This window comes from Acinonyx jubatus, chromosome C1, assembly GCF_027475565.1.
Source record: "Acinonyx jubatus isolate Ajub_Pintada_27869175 chromosome C1, VMU_Ajub_asm_v1.0, whole genome shotgun sequence".
Classification (NCBI taxonomy): Eukaryota; Metazoa; Chordata; class Mammalia; order Carnivora; family Felidae; genus Acinonyx; species Acinonyx jubatus.
Window position 1 is genome coordinate 173356423 of NC_069381.1, and position 17552 is coordinate 173373974.

General features: G+C 36.2%; 1 long non-coding RNA gene across 2 annotated transcripts in view; it reads right to left on the reverse strand.

Moving 5' to 3' along the window:
* Positions 1 to 17552, reverse strand: part of LOC106979725 (uncharacterized) — a 201848-nt gene that overhangs the window by 101151 nt on the left and 83145 nt on the right. For both annotated transcript variants that reach the window (XR_008295483.1, XR_008295484.1), the window contains exons 3-5: positions 11964 to 12009; positions 9497 to 9548; positions 5128 to 5227 (exon numbers count right to left, since the gene is read on the reverse strand). This is a non-coding gene — a long non-coding RNA (uncharacterized LOC106979725). The remainder of the gene's footprint in view (positions 1 to 5127; positions 5228 to 9496; positions 9549 to 11963; positions 12010 to 17552) is intronic.

Below are 17552 nucleotides of genomic sequence, written 5' to 3' on the forward strand. Positions count from 1 at the left end.
GACTGGAAAAGAACACAGAAAATCTCTCAGAAACAGCAACTCTACAGGTAATACAATGACACTAAATTCTTATCTACCAATAATTACTCTGATTATACATGGACTAAATTCTCGCATCGAAAGATACAGGGTATCAGAATTGATTTTAAAAAAATGAGACTCATTTTAGACCTAAAGACACCTCCATATTGAAAGTGAGGGGATGGAGAACGATCTATCATGCTAAGGGACATCAAAAGAAAGCCACAGCTATATCAGACAAACTAGATTTTAAACCAAAGACTGTAACAAGAGATGAAAAAGGGTATTATATCATAAGTAAGGGGTCTATCCAACAAGAAAATCTAACAATTGTAAATATTTATGCCCCCAATTTGAAATAACTCAAATAGATAAATCAATAACAAACATAAAGAAACTCATTGATAATAATACAATAATAGCAGGGGGCTTTCACACCCCACTTACAGCAATGGATAGATCATCTAAGCAGAAAATCAACAAGAAAACAATGGCTTTGAATGACACACTGGACTTAACAGACACGTTCAGAATATTCATCCTAAAGCAACAGAATGCACATTTTTTTCGAGGGCACATGGAACATTCTCCAGAATAGATCACACACTGGGTCATAAATCAGACCTCAACAAGTACAAAAAGATTGAGATCATACCATGCATAATTTCAGACCACAATACTATGAAACTTGAAGTCAGTCACAAGAAAAAATTTGGAAAACCCACAAATACATGGAGGTTAAAGAACATTCTACTAAATAATGAATGGGTTAACCAGGAAATTAAAGAAGAAAATTTAAAATATAGGGAAGAAAATAAAAATGACAACATGACAGTCCAAAACCTCTGAGATACAGCAAAAGTGGTCATAAGAGGGAAGTATATAGCAATACATGTCTACCTGATAAGGAAGAAAAGTTTCAAATACACAACCTAACCTTACACCTAAAGGAGCTAGAAAAGGAATAGCAAATAAAGCCTAAAGCCTTCAGAAGAAGGAAAATAATAAAGATTAGAGGAGAAATAAACATTATAGAAACAGACAAATAACAAAAAACAAACAAACAAAAAAACAGTAGAACAGATCAACAACACTAAGAGCTGGTTCTTTGAAAGAATTAATAAAGTTGATAAACCCCTAGCCAGACTTATCAAAAAGAGAAGACCCAAATAAATAAAAGCATAAATGAAAGAGGAGAGATCGTAACTAACACCACAGAAACACCAACAATTATAAGAGAATATTATGAAAAATTATATGCCAAAAAACTGAGCAATCTGGAAGAAAGGGACAAATTCCTAGAAATTCACAAACTACCAAAACTGAAACAGGAAGAAGTAGAAAATTTCAACAGATCCATAAACACGAAATTGAATCAAAAATCCCCCAACAAAAAAATGACCAGAGCCATATGTCTTTCCAGGGTAATTCTACCAGACATTTAAAGAAGAGTTAAAACCTATCTTCTCAAATTGTTCCAAAAAATAGAAATGGAAGGAAAACTTCCAAACTCATTCTACAAGGCCAGCATTACCTTGATTCTAAAACCAGACAAAGACCCCACTAAAAAGTAGAATTACAGGCCAATACCCCTAATGAACATGGATGCAAAAATTCTCAACAAGATACTAGCAAGTCTAATCTAACAATACTTTAAAGAATTATTCACTATCAAGTGGGATTTATTCCTGGGTTACAGGGTGGTTCAATATTTGCAAATCAATCAGTGTGACATACAGTAACATAAGAAAGGATAAGAACCTCTCAGTAGGTGCAGAAAAAGAATCTGACAAAATACAGCACTCATTCTTGACAAAAAACCCGAACAAAGTACGGCTAGAGGGAACATACATCAACAGCCACATATGAAAGACTCACAACTATTATCATCCTCAATGGGGAAAAACTTAAAGCTTTTCCTCTATAGTCATGAGTAAGACTGGATGTCCATTTTCACCATTGTTATTTAACACAGTACTGGAAATCCTAGCCTCAACAATCAGACAACAAAAAGAAATAAAAGGCATCCAAAGTAGCAAGGAAGAAGTCAAACTTTCACTCTTGGCAGTTGGCATGATACTCTATATAGAATACTCAAAAGACTTTACCAAAATATTGCCAGAACAAAGTCATAGGATGTAAAATCAACACACAGAAATCTGTTGCAATTCTATACGCCAATAATGAAATAGCAGAAAAAAAAAAAAATCAAGGAATCTATCCTATTTACAATTGCACCAAAAACAGTAAGATACCTAGGAATAAACCAAACCATAGATGTAAAAGATCTGTACTCTGAAAATTATAGAGCACTTAGAAAAGAAGTTGAAAAGGACACAGAAATGGAAAAATATCCCATGCTCATGGATTGGAAGAACAAACATTGTTAAAATGTCTATACTACCCAAAGCAATCTACACATTTAACATACTCCCTATCAAAATACCATCAGTTGGGGCGCCTGGGTGGCGCAGTCGGTTAAGCGTCCGACTTCAGCCAGGTCACGATCTCGCGGTCCGTGAGTTCAAGCCCCGAGTCAGGCTCTGGGCTGATGGCTCGGAGCCTGGAGCCTGTTTCCGATTCTGTGTCTCCCTCTCTCTCTGCCCCTCCCCCGTTCATGCTCTGTCTCTCTCTGTCCCAAAAATAAATAAAAACGTTGAAAAAAAATTTTTTTCAAAATACCATCAGCATTTCACAGAGCTAGAAAAAACAATCCTAAAATTTGTATGGAACCACAAAAGACCCTGAATAGCCAAAGCAATCCTGAAAAAGAAAACCAAAGTTGGAGGCATTACAATTCTGGACTTCAAGCTATATTACAAAGCTGTAGTCATCAAGATAGTATAGTACTGGCACAAAGCAGACACATAGATCAATGGAACATACTAGAAAACCAAGCAATGGACCCACAACTATATGGTCAACTAATCTTCAACAAAGCAGGAAAGAATGTCCAATGGAAAAGACAATCTCTTCAACAAATGTTGAGAAAACTGGACAGTAACATATAGAATGAAACTGGACCACTTCCTTACACCATACACAAAAATTAGTTCAGAATAGATGAAATACCTATATGTGATATAGGAAACCATCAAAATCCTAGAGAAGCACAGGCAGCAACCTCTTTGTCCTTGGCCTAGCAAGTTCTTACTAGACATATCTCTGGAGGCAAGGGAAATAAAAGCAAAAATGAATTATTGGGACTTCATGAAGATAAAAAGCTTCTTCTGTACAGCAAAGGAAACAATCAACAAAAGTAAAGGCAGTCTTTGGAATGGGAGAAAATATTTGCAAATTACATATCTGACAAAGGGTCAGTATCCAAAATCTATAAAAAATTTATCAAACTCAACACCCAAAAAACAAAGAACCCAGTTAAGAAATGGGCAAAAGACATGAACAGACATTTTTCCAAAGAAGACATTAAGATGACTAACAGACAAATGAAAAGATGCTCAACATCATTCATCATCAGGGAAATACAAATGAAAACCACAATGAGATACCACCCACACCTGTCAGAATTACTAAAATTAACAACACCAGAAACAACAGGTGTTGGTGAGGATGTGGAGAAATGGGAACCCTCTTATAGTGTTGGTGGGAATGCAAACTGGTGCAGCCACTGTGGAAAACAGTATGCAGTTTCCTCAAAAAGTTAAAAATAGATTTACCCCACGACCCAGTGATGGCAGTACCAGTACATTTTTTAATATGTAAAAAAATTTGAAGAGATACTTCATAAAGCAAGACATAGAGATGGTCAAAAAACACACAAAAAGTTCCTCAACATCATTAGTAATCAGAGAAATGCAAAAAAAAAAAAAAACCACAAAAAACATAATGTACTAATGTTTCAATCTCGCTTGAGAGGTTAAAACAAAAAGACTAATAATACTAAAGATGACAAGGATATGGAACTCCATTCATTGCTGGTAAGATTGTAAAATTGTATAATCAACTGTTTGGCAATTTCTTATAAAATCTTATGATGCAGGAATCCCATTCCTAGGTATTTACCTAAGGGATATTAAAACGTACATTACAAAATGACTTTTACATCCCTATTTATAATAGCCAAAATTGGGAACAGCGTAAATGTTTATCATCAAAAGAACTGACAGTGGTATATACTTATACAATGGAATACTACTGAGCAGTTTAAAGGAATGAACAACTTAAACACACAATTTGGATGAATCTTAAAAACATGCTGAGCCAAAGAAGCCAAACCCAAGAAAGTATATACTCTATGATTCAGCTTTTATGAAGTCCAAGAACATGCAAGACCAATCCCTGCTGTTTCTAATGTGTGGAGGAGAGGGGTGGTGGAAGAATGACTAGAAGGGTCACATGGGAACTTTCTAGGTTATGGAAATGTTCTACATAATGATTTGGGTGGTGACTGCACAGTTGTGTACAATAATCAAAACCTTTTGAACCTCTGCTTTAAAAACTAAATAAAAATAGAAAAAATCTGTAAACAATAAATTGAGAAATTATTCACACTCAAAGAATTTATGATTGGGTATTCTTTTTTCTGGCCCACTTTTTGGTCCATTCTTAACATTGATAGCTATGTTCATCAGATATGCATTTGTGTCTATATTTCTCCAAATTCAAGCACTAATATTTAAACTAGATTAAATGACCCCAGTGCATTCAGACACACCACACTTAGAAATACCCTTTTCTGACAGAATTATGAAGTGCTTTTTGACATGTTTTTTTAATTAAAAGAAAACGTATGTCTTCAATTACCAGTACTATAAGCTTTCAAAATTGTGGGAGTAATCCAAACTACTTCCTTCAAAGACAACTGAATTAAACATACTCACAGAGGAAGCATAGATTAGGATCATTATTTGTATTTCTTTTAAGAGACCAGAAGAACAGAAGGGGTTACAATCTTGTCATTCTATGCAAGTCTTCTGTTCTAATATATCAAAAACTTGATAAACCAAGGTCATGAAGGACAGCTGAATAGGAATCAAAGTAAACAGTGTACCTTGTGGCCAACAGAGCCTGCCAATATGAGATTAGAACTCTCCATCCTAGCAAGAAAACGTTTTGGAAAGTTCCTTACAACATTTTATGACTCACTGATATTCCCAGAGGTTCCTGTTTCCATCCTGCAGTAGACAGTGTTTGAAGACGTGCAGTTCTCATCAACTGTTGTTCTTAGGCAACTTGGCTGAAAGGTCTGTTTAAAAAACATTTGTTGGAAAGATGATATGTTTGGATGTTTTAATTTTTTTAACCAAAATTCCAGATTTTAAATCTAGTTTAACTCTTAATTCAACATTGACTTAAAGAATAGCCTAAGAAGACTTATTATGTTACATAATATGTATTACGAACTCAGCAATTTTCCCACTTGAAAACTCCCAAACCAGGGGGTACATATTGTTGGCACAGTCCCCCTTGCAGATCTTTCCAAACTGCCTCCAGATCCCTGGCTCTGTATTCAATAGTTCTGGCTCTGATCTTGGCCACCCAGTTCAGTACCTCACCTTGGCTTCTGCTTTGACCAACACTGCCAAAACACCTCCCAGCCCACCAGGACTTGATTCCTGGCTATTCTCCACTTTTGTCTAATCCCAGTTCTCTCTTTCCACTCTAAATATTGAATATCATTCCTGGGGTACATTTTCTCCTCATATTCATCTAGCCCTATTCCACTCTACTTACAGACAGAACTCCAAGGCCTATCCTCCACTCCTAGACAGTTCCCCTACTCTTTCCTTTTCTACTCCCTAAAGTCCTGAATAATAAACCACCTGGTTCTTAACAGTTCCCATCATCTACATATGATGTTATTTGTTTTCCTGAAAATAACTATAAAGATACAGACATGAGAGAAAATATAATATTATAAAATATTTTGGCATCTTCCCAATAAAACTTATTTAATAGAAATGTAAATGGAAGAACTGATCTCTTTTGACTCCTTAAATGACTCATTACTGCTCTATTCCCTAGCCCAGTGCTCCATCTCTCTTATACTCCTGTCATTTCCCTCACACACGCTTTCTTTGGCAAAGTCATTCCTCTCCCAGATTCCACACCCAACCCTGTCTTGATTCTGTAATGGCTCAGACTCTCCACAGATGCAGTAAACTGGGTCCAGCCCAGACGCATGTTTAGTTTGACTTACACAGCATTTAATTTTTTTTCAGTTAGTTGGCAATATTTAAAAATTGGAAGAATAAGCCTAAAAGTAGAGATTTCAAAAAAAAAATTAAAATGGAATATTGAAGAGATATTTGCACTCCCAAGTTCATTGCACCATTATTTACAATAGCCAAGATAAGGAAACAACCTAGGTGTCCATCAACAGATGAGTGGATAAAGATGTGAGATATAGATAGATATAGATGATATAGAGATAGAAACAAAGATACATCTACACACACACACACACACACACACACACACACACACACACCATGGAATATTATTCAGCCATGAGAAAGAAGTAAATCCTGCCATTTGTGACAACACAGATGGACCTTGGGGACATTATGCTAAGTGAAATAAGCCAGACAGAGAAAGACGAATACTGCATCACTTATATGTAAAATCCAGGGGTGGGGGATTCAAATTCATAGAAACAGAGACTAGAAAATTTGTTGCCAGATAAAACATAGTGATTAAAGTTGATAACATTTATACAATTGAAATTTGCAAATAGATTTGAACTTAAAAGTTCTCACCAAAAAAAGAAAAAAAGATAAATACATGAAGCAATGGTATGTTAATTAACTAGATGGGGAGGGGATCTTTTCACAACATATATGTATATCAATTCACCACAATGTACACTTTAAATATCTAACAATTGTCCATGCCAATCTTATCCCAATAAAGTTGAAAATTTTTAAAATTAGGTGTTGTTTGTTCAAGTTCAAGGGTCAGAAAACTATAGTTTCAAATTTGTGCTCATACATAAAGTTTTATTACAACATGAGCATTTTTCATCTGTTTATGTCTTATTTATGGCTACTTCTGTGCTACAACAGCAGAGTTGAGTAATGGGACCGAGACCATGTGGCCAATAATATTTCAAATACCAAAGCCAAAAATATTTAGTCTGCCCCTTTACAGAAACCATTTGCAAACTTCTGTTCAAGATGGTTCTCACCAGTGGATGCTCCACCCACAGAAATTCTAATATTATTAGTCTGCAGTGGGTGCCGGTGACTGATACCCAGGGATTCTGATGTCATTGTTCTGCAGTAGGTACTGACATTGGTATTTTCAAACTCCCAGACAATTCTGATTTGCATACAGGTTTGTGAACCCCTTGTTTAGTTAATCTAGATGCCTTCACCAGTCTATTATTCTTGTCTCTTTCTCTGGGAGTACATATTTCCTCTGTTTAAATAGAAAAAGACTATCTTCTATCCACCTTCACAAGTGTTCTGAACAATCCAAAACAGCCCTTTGTATCATCAGAAATATATCTTGTAGATAATAGCTTAGTGCTTTTTAAAATACATAATATTATCCTCAGTTTGAAGGTGGAGAAATTGAAACTCAAAAATGTGAAGAGCCTTTCCTAATTTCTTTTCTTTTAATTATTTTTAGTAATCTCTACACCCAACATGGGGCTCAAACTCACAAAGCTGAGATCAAGAGTCACATACTCCTTGGACTGAATGAGCCAGGTACCCCGTAGTTTAGTGTTTTTTAAAAACAGATTTGGGCTACAGCACAGACCTATCAAATAAAAGCCTCCAAGAGGCAATAATTTTTAAAGCTCCCCAGATGATTCTGATAAGGAAGTAGACTTGAGAGCAACTACTCAGTTTTGAAGAGGTCATTCGTATAGCTACATTCATTGGAAGCTTAACTAGGGTTAGAATGTCCATAATAGCCTTCATTCTTCAGGGTGTCTCTGTGACGTCTGATCATTCAGATGTCTAACTTGAATATCTTTAAAGCATGGCAATTAGGATGCAAAAGGTAAAGACAAGAAAGCTGCAAGCCCCTTGGGGCCTGCACTAAGAAATCTCAGAATGTTACTTCTGCCAAACTCTGTTGGCTAAAGCAAGTCAAAAGTCCAGTGCACATTCAAGAAGAGGGGAAAGAGCCTCCCTCTCTTTATGTGAGAAGCAGCATACATGTACAGGAAGATGAGATATTGATGGCATTCATCTTTGGAGACTACCAAAAGAAACTAGTAAGGGAGAAAAGCAAAGCAATGGTAACAGTCAAGCATTAGGATTGTGGTCTGAGTAAAAGAAAAGTATAAAACAAGAAAAGAAGTATGAACAATGGAGTATCAGGCAGGAATGTTTCTCAAAGAAATATTTTAACTAAGGGAGCTGTTTTAAATAAGGCATTTAAACTGAGATATTTGAAATGAGGTTGTTGGGCTTTCAAAAAAATTTAACTATATGAAGAAAGTGAACAAGAAGTGAAGCATTCCAAATAGGGGTAAGATTTGAAATACAGAGATATGGAACATGATAATAACAAAAGCTGCAAGTGCTTTGGTATGGATGGAACAAAGCTATTTGTGGATGGAGTGGCTTTCCAGCAAACAGATGTACAGTGGAGATTATGAAAGAGGTCTAGGTTAGAGACACGGATTTGGGAATCTTGAGATTCCCAGAAATTATGGTAGAAGGTCAGAAAGTGAGACAAAATGGGGTCATGTGGGGGAGAAAATATAATGAGAAGGGCACAAGACCAAGAACAGAGATCTGGAGGTCACTGATATCTGAGATCCTACATAGGAGATGTGAGAACTAGCAATAGGAAACAGAGAACAACTTAGTAGAGAAATATCTAGGAAGAAAGGGAGAGTTTTCAGGAAGGATAGTGGTGGTCAACAATGTCAATTGCAACAGAAAGTGGGTCAAGACAAAAGCAGGAAAGTGTTTATTGGATTGGGTGATATGTAGGTCATTGGCGAATTCAAAGACTGTTTCAACAGAAAAGGAGCAGAACCTACATTGTAGGGGGTTTAATAGAAAAGAATTGAGGAAGTAGAATAAGTTAATGTAGCCCAATTTATGCAAGCACTGCTGTGAACAGAAAGAGGGGATGTTGACAGATCTAAAACAGTCAAAATGATACTAATACCCAGACACATGTACATTAGTACATATTAATAAGTGTACATTAATACATATTAATAATAGCACATATTAATTAAGTAGTACATATTCACTGAATGTGAATGAATGAATAAACATGTAGTATAAAGAAGTAATTGACTTTCATAGAAAGCAACAACTTCTTTAATTATCTCTTCCAAATTAAAGTTCTCAGCATGGCACATTAATGTAACTATGATTAGTCCAAAGAAACCCTGGATTATTACATTATTTATGTTCATTGCTTACCAAATGCTAACAAATCCTGGCACTGGATATATGTTAAATCATGAGCAACTAAAGGCAGCTTGAGGCAAAAGAAAGAAAACTAGATTGAGTTCTGCTTTAGGTTTCTAACAACTCACTTGTATGACCTTAAGGAAGCCCCTTCATCTCTCCAAGGCCTTGGTTTGCTTTCTGTAAAATGAAGTATAAATTAGATCACGGATAGAAAACAGGCATCAAGTGATTTTAGTAATTGTAAAACCTAACTAGAACCCCATAGGCAAAAATTTTGAGATGAGAAATTACTAACAATGTTCACATCAGTTTTCGCTTTGATCCTATCAATAGGTATATACACATTTCACAAAACATATTCCATATCAAGTAGTCAAAATAATCACATACATATCTCATGCTGAAGACTCAAATCAGGGAAGCATTTTTTAAATATAAATCAGAAACACAATGCAATGGGATGGTTGGGTGGCTCAGTCAGTTAAGCAACCAGCTCAGGTATGATCTCACAGTTCGTGAGACCAAGCCCAGTGTTAGTCTCTGCACTAACAGCGTGAAGCCAGCCTGGCATTCTCTCTCTCTCCCTCTCTCTCTGCCCCTTCCCACTTGCACGCTCACTCTCACTCTCAAAATAAATAAATAAACTTTAAAGTCAGGGGCACTGGGTGGCTACAGTCAGTTAAGCATCCGACTTCAGCTCAGGTTAGGATTTCACGGTTTGTGAGTTGAAACCCCACATCAGGCTCTGTGCTGACATCTCAGAGCCTGGAGCCTGCTTCCAATTCTGTCTCTCTCTCTCTCTCTGTCTCTCTCTCTCTCTGTCTCTCTCTCTCTCTGCCCTTCCCCTGCTTGTTTCTGTTTTTTGTTTCTCTCTCTCTCTCTCTCTCTCTCTCTCTCTCTCTCTCTCATAAATAAATAAATAAATAGTAAAAAAAAAAACAACAATGCAATGAATTTGCCTCTTGCTTTTTTCCTACTTTTCACATTAAATATAATTTGAAATATATATGACTAGAGAGAGAGAAGAGAGAGAGATTTTACAAGTTAAGAAAATAGAAACCCACACTTAACAGAGGGAACTTATTGGAGGGAATTGGTTCTGCAGGTGTTAAGATGGCTGCATATGCAAAAATAGGACACTCAGTGAACAGCCACAATGCCTGAGGTTAAAGTACCAAAGGGAAAAGATGGAGAAAACCAGAACCTAGAAGCTACAAGATCAAGGCCCCAGAGTGGATGCTTTAAAAAAGGGACTTGGGCCGGCTGTTGCTGGAACTTCTAAGGGAACACAATGAGACTTGTTCTAGAAGTGCCAAAAGCATCTGGAGGCTGGAGTCACTTCCATAGCTGGGGCCACCAGCAGAATCTCAGGAGAACTGCCATTTTGGAATTGAGGCCAAGAAGAATGGTACAAATTTTAAAACCGTAAAAGTCTATACCCTCTCTCATTATATAGAAAGCCCACTCTCCAATACCTTCCAGACCCACTCTAAAACCTCCAAGAATCTGGCAAGAAAACCTGAGGAATGAAATTTGCAGGGTCCTAGTACCACAGAATAGAGTCAAAAAGGAGGACCTGAAACTGAGAGACAATAGGCAGACAACTGGCACAAATTATTTACTCAGAAAAGTGAAAGTTGACTGCATCATAGTTAACAGCAAAAAAATTAATGTTGAAGAAAGTACCTTAGAGAATGTAAGAATTCTGGAAATTTATACATGAACTCAGGAAATCTATACATGAATAAATAAGCATGTCCTAGCAGAAAAAAAAGAAAGCTGTTCTATGCTTAGGAAATGACACACAGAAAGAGGAAAGAAACAAAGACAATTTGAGCCTCGAGGAAAAGATCCCTATTTTAAAAAGGCAAATGACATTAGAATGAGAATCATAATCATAATATTAAAAGTTCTATGTAGTTAAATTGGGCCCCAGGGGTAAGAAATTGGCCCTCACATTAGTGCTACAGACCATCGTGAAATGTCCCACAAGACACTGCTGCCTAACACTTAGGATTCTGGGGCTCATAGGCTCAGAGCAAACACTGCTCAAGAAGTGCCCTAAAGTTAAGATGGACCAACAGTGACATCTGCTGCCATGGGCTTATTTTTAAAAGGGCCAATTTCAACATTTTAAAATTAAGTCTCCTGCCAAACCACTGGACTTCTGCTGCGATGAGTCAGCACTTCTGGAACTCCTGTTTGTCCTCTGTGCTATTAGAAGATTGTCTAAGTGAATGCAGAACATGGGAAAATGAGAGAATATTTGAAAATGTAACTAAAACAAACAAAAAACAGTGGGGGTGGAGGCATAAGTGATGAGAAAAGAGACTTTGCATTGTCTTTTCTCATCCTGTTTTTCCTTTGGCTAAGGAAGTCCAAATTAATTTTGTAGTTGTTAGCAAGCATGAGCATGTTCTCAGTAAAAAGGATTAATTTAACTGCTGCCAGCTTCAGAGGATTCAAACCCAAAATTTCAGCATAATATAACAGACCAGAAAAAAAAAAAAAGTCAAATGATCAAAGAAGATGTGGAAAATGTTTAGAGTTAGTCTTCCTTAGGAAACTTCTTCTATTTATCTAATTGTTTACCTTGATTATACCTCCTTCAACATCTGCTGACCCTCGGGCTTCTTTTCTGAAAGCCAATAGAACAGAAAGTTTGAATCAAACACCATGGCTTTTAAAAAAATACATATAATCACTAGTGTAAAGTGGTCAGTAGGGTTCATTTATATAAACCAGTAGATATCAATTAAAAAAAAAATCATGGGTTAATTTATTTGCTTGAGAAAAAATGGCAAGTGATAATGAGTCTCGGCTCTGGTTATTATGAAAGAAGGTGCACAAGTCTGACCAATATTGCAATGAAAGAGATCTGAATTAACAGTTCTGACTTTAGTACAGGTTCTGACCACTCACTAAATGCATACCGCCTTGAGGAAATCATGTAACTTCTCTAGGCCTCAGGTTTCTCTCCTATAATATGAAAGGATTGGACTCTATGAGGGATGAAAAAACAGTTTCAACTCATTTTTCTTCTTTGGTTACCTGGCATTGGCTACTTATAAGTAATCCTAGAGCTGCACGCAGAAACAATGAAAAAGTTACTGACCCATTAGCAGGGCCACATGGAGTGGCAGCATGCATGTCACATATATACCAAGCTCAGAAAGATTATTTCTCCCAGGATTTTTTGCAGCTTTAAATTCTATTAGCTGTCATTTTTAGTGCCTACTATGTATCAGCTACACAAGACACTCAACAGGATCATTTACAACCTTCATCATATTTTAAAGACAAGGAAGGAAACTTGGAAATACTACATAATTTTCTCAAAGCTACACAACATAGCTTGACTCTATTATTAACATATATCCCAACATTCTCTATTGTAAATAAAATCTTGACTTTCATATTTTGAATCACATCCCTTAGTCCTTTTGAAACAGAAAAGGTATATAATAACATCATTGTGTCTTGCCTGATGATACCTTAATGCACCTATATTCCTACAAAAGAAAGAACAAAGGTTTGACATCAAATTGGGCTAGACCACATAAAATGAAAGGTTAAGGCAGGAGCTTTGAGGAGAATGGGCCCAAGAAAATTCTTTCTTCCGCAGACTAGGAAGGATTGTTTTTGAAAATTAAAAGTGACAGGGGCGCCTGGGTGGCTCAGTCGTTTAAGCGTCCCACTTCGGCTCAGGTCATGATCTCACAGTTCGTGGGTTCGAGCTCCATGTCAGGCTCTGTACTGACAGCTCAGAGCCTGGAGTCTGCTTCTGAATCTGTGTCTCCCTGTCTCTCTGCCCCTCCCCTGCTTGTGCTCTCTCTCTCTTTCTCTCAAAAATAAAATAAAACATTAAAAATAATTTTTTTAAGTTACAAAGGAAGAATCAATAACTAAACCTCATGTTCAACTTTCAAGCAAATAGAATTCTAAGCAAAATCAGAGGGATACAGAATCCAGAATTGAAAAGAACTGTAAAAACAACACAACTGTGCTGCATCACGGGTCTACATAGACAACTTAATCGGTATGGTACTCAGGGATGTACTAGCTGCATGTCAGTGCTTGATAGACACACTTTGATGATGCAGTTTACAAATAATTCAGAAAATAGATTCCTGATAAGAGATACTTTTTGAAGCTTCTTTAATTTGATGCAGTATTTAGGACATTTCTTAGGCTATAATGTCCCGGTGTAGGAGAAAGCAAGACACTATAATTTTCAGTTAGAACAAACTCTTCCCATCAAATAACAGAATCTTCAGAAGTCTTTGAAAGTGGTATCACAAAATTGGTCTATCTTGACTAATTACAGAATTACATACTGATGCTTTCAGAATATATACTCAGAAACTCACAGCTGCCTTTGGAAAATCACCCAACAATATGGATTAGTAAAAAAAAAGTTTTAAGAAACCCAAATGCAAGAATGTACTCACTGGAGAAAAATGATTAGCAGCTAGATTGGATTTTATATCAAAGTACCTCATGGTCTCTGATTAGCTGACTGATACATTCATGTTATAAACATCTATTCTTTACTTATTATGAATTTGGCACTTTGACAGTCACCAAGAGTAGTTTACAAAATAAAATACTCCTAACTTTGAGGAGTAAACACCTAGTTGGAGACAGATAAATAAATAAATTAAAATGCAAAGTGACAAGTAAATCAACTGGTTTATGTTTGAAATACACACATATTACATGAAAGTGAAGTAATTAAATTTCCTTCATGAGATCAGAGATGGATCAGAAAGTGATCAGACAAGGGCGCCTGGGTGGCTTGGTCGATTAAGCCTCCAACTTCGGCTCAGGTCATGATCTCACGGTCCGTGAGTTCGAGCCCTGCGTCGGGCTCTGTGCTGACAGCTCAGAGCCTGGAGCCTGTTTCAGATTCTGTGTCTCCCTCTCTCTCTGCTCCTCCCTGTTCATGCTCTGTCTCTCTCTGTCTCAAAAATAAATAAATGTTAAAAAAAATTTTTTTTTTAAAAAAGAAAGTGATCAGACAGATAACAGGGCTGAACTGAAAATCAATCCGTTTCTTAGAACACAAGTAACTTGCATGTTATTTGCATGACATTAAGATAGTAAAAATATGTTAAACCAAAGCCAGATTCTTATACTGGCCTCGTTCATATATAAGATAGCTCTGAAAAAAGTACAATCCATAACCACATGGGGAAAATGCTACTGGTATAATTATATAAAGAAAAGTGTTGCATTATTTTCCATCCCTGCTATTATGAGGTAATAAACAGCACTCCAAAGTGTGAGCACCCATCATGGCATCATGCACTTAGAAAATTAACACAAGAAAAGTCCTACAAAGAGTGTTATTTCACATGTGCTCTGTGACTAATTCTGTTTGTGGAATGAACTGAGCCGTGGTCATAGGTCACATTCAGCCAGCCAAGAGAATGTTTCCAGAGTGTAATTGTTCTGGGCATCAAGGCACTTTACAGCATGTTCCCATTGCTTTTTGATAGTTTGTGGCCAGGAGACTGCTGAGAAAATATTATTCACCCAAATTAGACTGGACTAGTCAACCGCCTGGTTATTACATCTCCATGTCAGCACAAGCCAGGTCGGCAACCAAACTTACCAGATGTTTCTAATTTCTCTACCTTCTGAACTACATGTTGGGTTTTTTTTTTCTGACTTTGAAGTATTTCAAACAAAGGACTTTCTGTAATGTCTCAGGAAACTTACAAGATTAAAATCCTGGTTAATATCAGAATAAGAGTCCTGCCCTCCTGCCACTGCCACATTGATGAGTCTTCCTCCTTGCTACACACTACTTGTGAGAATCTCTCAACAGAGTTTTTGGCTCTGGGAGTCTCATTCACTGATTTCCATCTGGCTAACAAACAGAAAAACATCACTGAATTCTACATATGCTCTGTTGCTGTCTTACCTAACACAAAGGCTACTTCATATTAAGGCCCACTGTTAATAAAAATGATCAAGGCACATATTTTTCAAACTAGCAATTGCATTTCTAGAAAATTACCCAATGATTTTCATACATGTTCACAAGGAAGCATACATAAGGATACACACTACAGCATGGTTTTTAAGACTGGGAACTTGGAAATCACCTAAGCATCTATCAGTGGGGGATTGATAGAATATTTTATGCTATATTCACACAAGAAATAATATTTAGCACTTAAAATAACTAGGAATGTCTTCATAAACAATAATAATAAATCCCCATAATAATTGTTAGGTGAAAAGATAATATGAATAACTAGGGCCATTGTATGTTTGTATGTATATATATATATATACATATTATATATAATATGTATGTATATATATACATATTATATATAATATATGTATATATAATGTATACATATATATTAGCACGATATATACTATGTAACTTTACACCTTTTTATAACTTTTTGTATATTTTCTGTTTTTAAAGTTTTTATTTTAATTTCAGTTAGTTAACATACAGTGTTCTATTAGTTTCAGGTGTACAATAGAGTGATTCAACATTTCAACACATTACTCAGTGTTCATCAATATAAATGTACTCTTTAATCCCCATCACCTATTCACCCATCCCCCCCCCACCCACTTCCCCTCTGGCAACCATCAGTTTCTTCTCTATAGTTAACAGTCTGTTTCTTGGTTTATCTCTGTCTCTTTTTTTCCCCTTTGCTTCTTTGTTTTATTTCTTAAATTCCACATATAAGCGATCATATGGTATTTGTCTTTCTCTGGCTGACATATTTCACTTAGCATTCTCTATCTCCATCCATGTTATTGTAAATAGCAAGATTTCATTCTTTTTTATAGATGAATAATATTCCATTGTATATATGTACCACATCTTTTTCCATCAATAAGTGGACACTTGGGCTGCTTCCATAGTTTAGCTATTGTAATTAATGTTGCCATAAACATAAGAGTGCATGTATCTTTGGGTTAATGTTTTTGTATTCTTTAGGTAAGTACCCAGGAGTGTGGTTGCTGAATTGTAGGGTAGTTCTACTTTTAACTTTTTGAGGAACCTCCCAACTGTTTTCCACAGTGGCTGTACCAGTTTGCATTCCCACCAACAGTGCAAGAGGACTCCTTTATCTCCACAGCCTTGCCTGCACCTGTTGTTTCTTGTGTTGTTAATCACACTGACAAGTGTGAGGTGATACCTCATTGTGGTTGTGACTTGCATTTCCCTGATAATAAGTGATAGTGATATGTCTGTTGGCCATCTATATGTCTTCTTTGGAAAAATGTCTATTCATGTCTTCTGCCAATTTTTTAATTGGATCATTTGTTTTTCAGGTGGTGAGTTTCATAAGTTGTTTATGTATTTTGAATACTAACCCTTTATCAGATATGTCATTTACAAATATCTTCTCCCATTCCATAGGTTGCCTTTTAATTTTGGTGATTATTCCCTTTGCTGGGCAGAAGCTTTTTATTTTGATATAGTCCCAATAGTTCATTTTTGCTTTGTTTTCTTTGCCTCAGAAGACATATCTAGAAAAATGTTGCTATGGCTGATGACAGAGACGTTACTGCCTGTGTTCTCTTCTAGTATATTTTAGTTTCAGGTCTCACATTTAGGTCTTTCATCCATTTTCAATTTATTCTTCTGTAAGAAAGTGGTCCAGTTTCAGGTTTTTGCATGTTGCTGTCCAGTTTTCCCAAAACCATTTGTTGAAGAAACTGTCTTTTTCCCATTGGATATTCTTTGCTTCTTTGTCAAAGATGAATTGACCATATAGCTGTGGGTCCATTTCTAGGTTTTATACTCTGTTCTATTGATCTTTGTGTCTGTTTTTGTGCTGGTACCATACTGTTTTGCTAACTACACCTTTGTAATATGACTTGAAGTCTAGAATTGTGATGCCTCCGGCTTTGCTTTTCTTTTTCAGGATTGCTTTGGCTATGTAAAGCCTTGTGTGGTTCCATGCAAATTTTAGGATGGTTTGTTCTACTTCGGTGAAAACTGCTGTTGGTATTTTGATGGATATTACATTATATGTGTAAATTACTTTAGGTAGTATAGACATTTTAACAATATTTGTTCTTCCAATCCATGAGTATAGAATGTCTTTCTTCAATTTCTTTGTGTCATCTTCAATTTCCTTCATCATTTTATAATTTTCAGCGTACAGGTATTTTACCTCTTTGGTTAGGTTTATT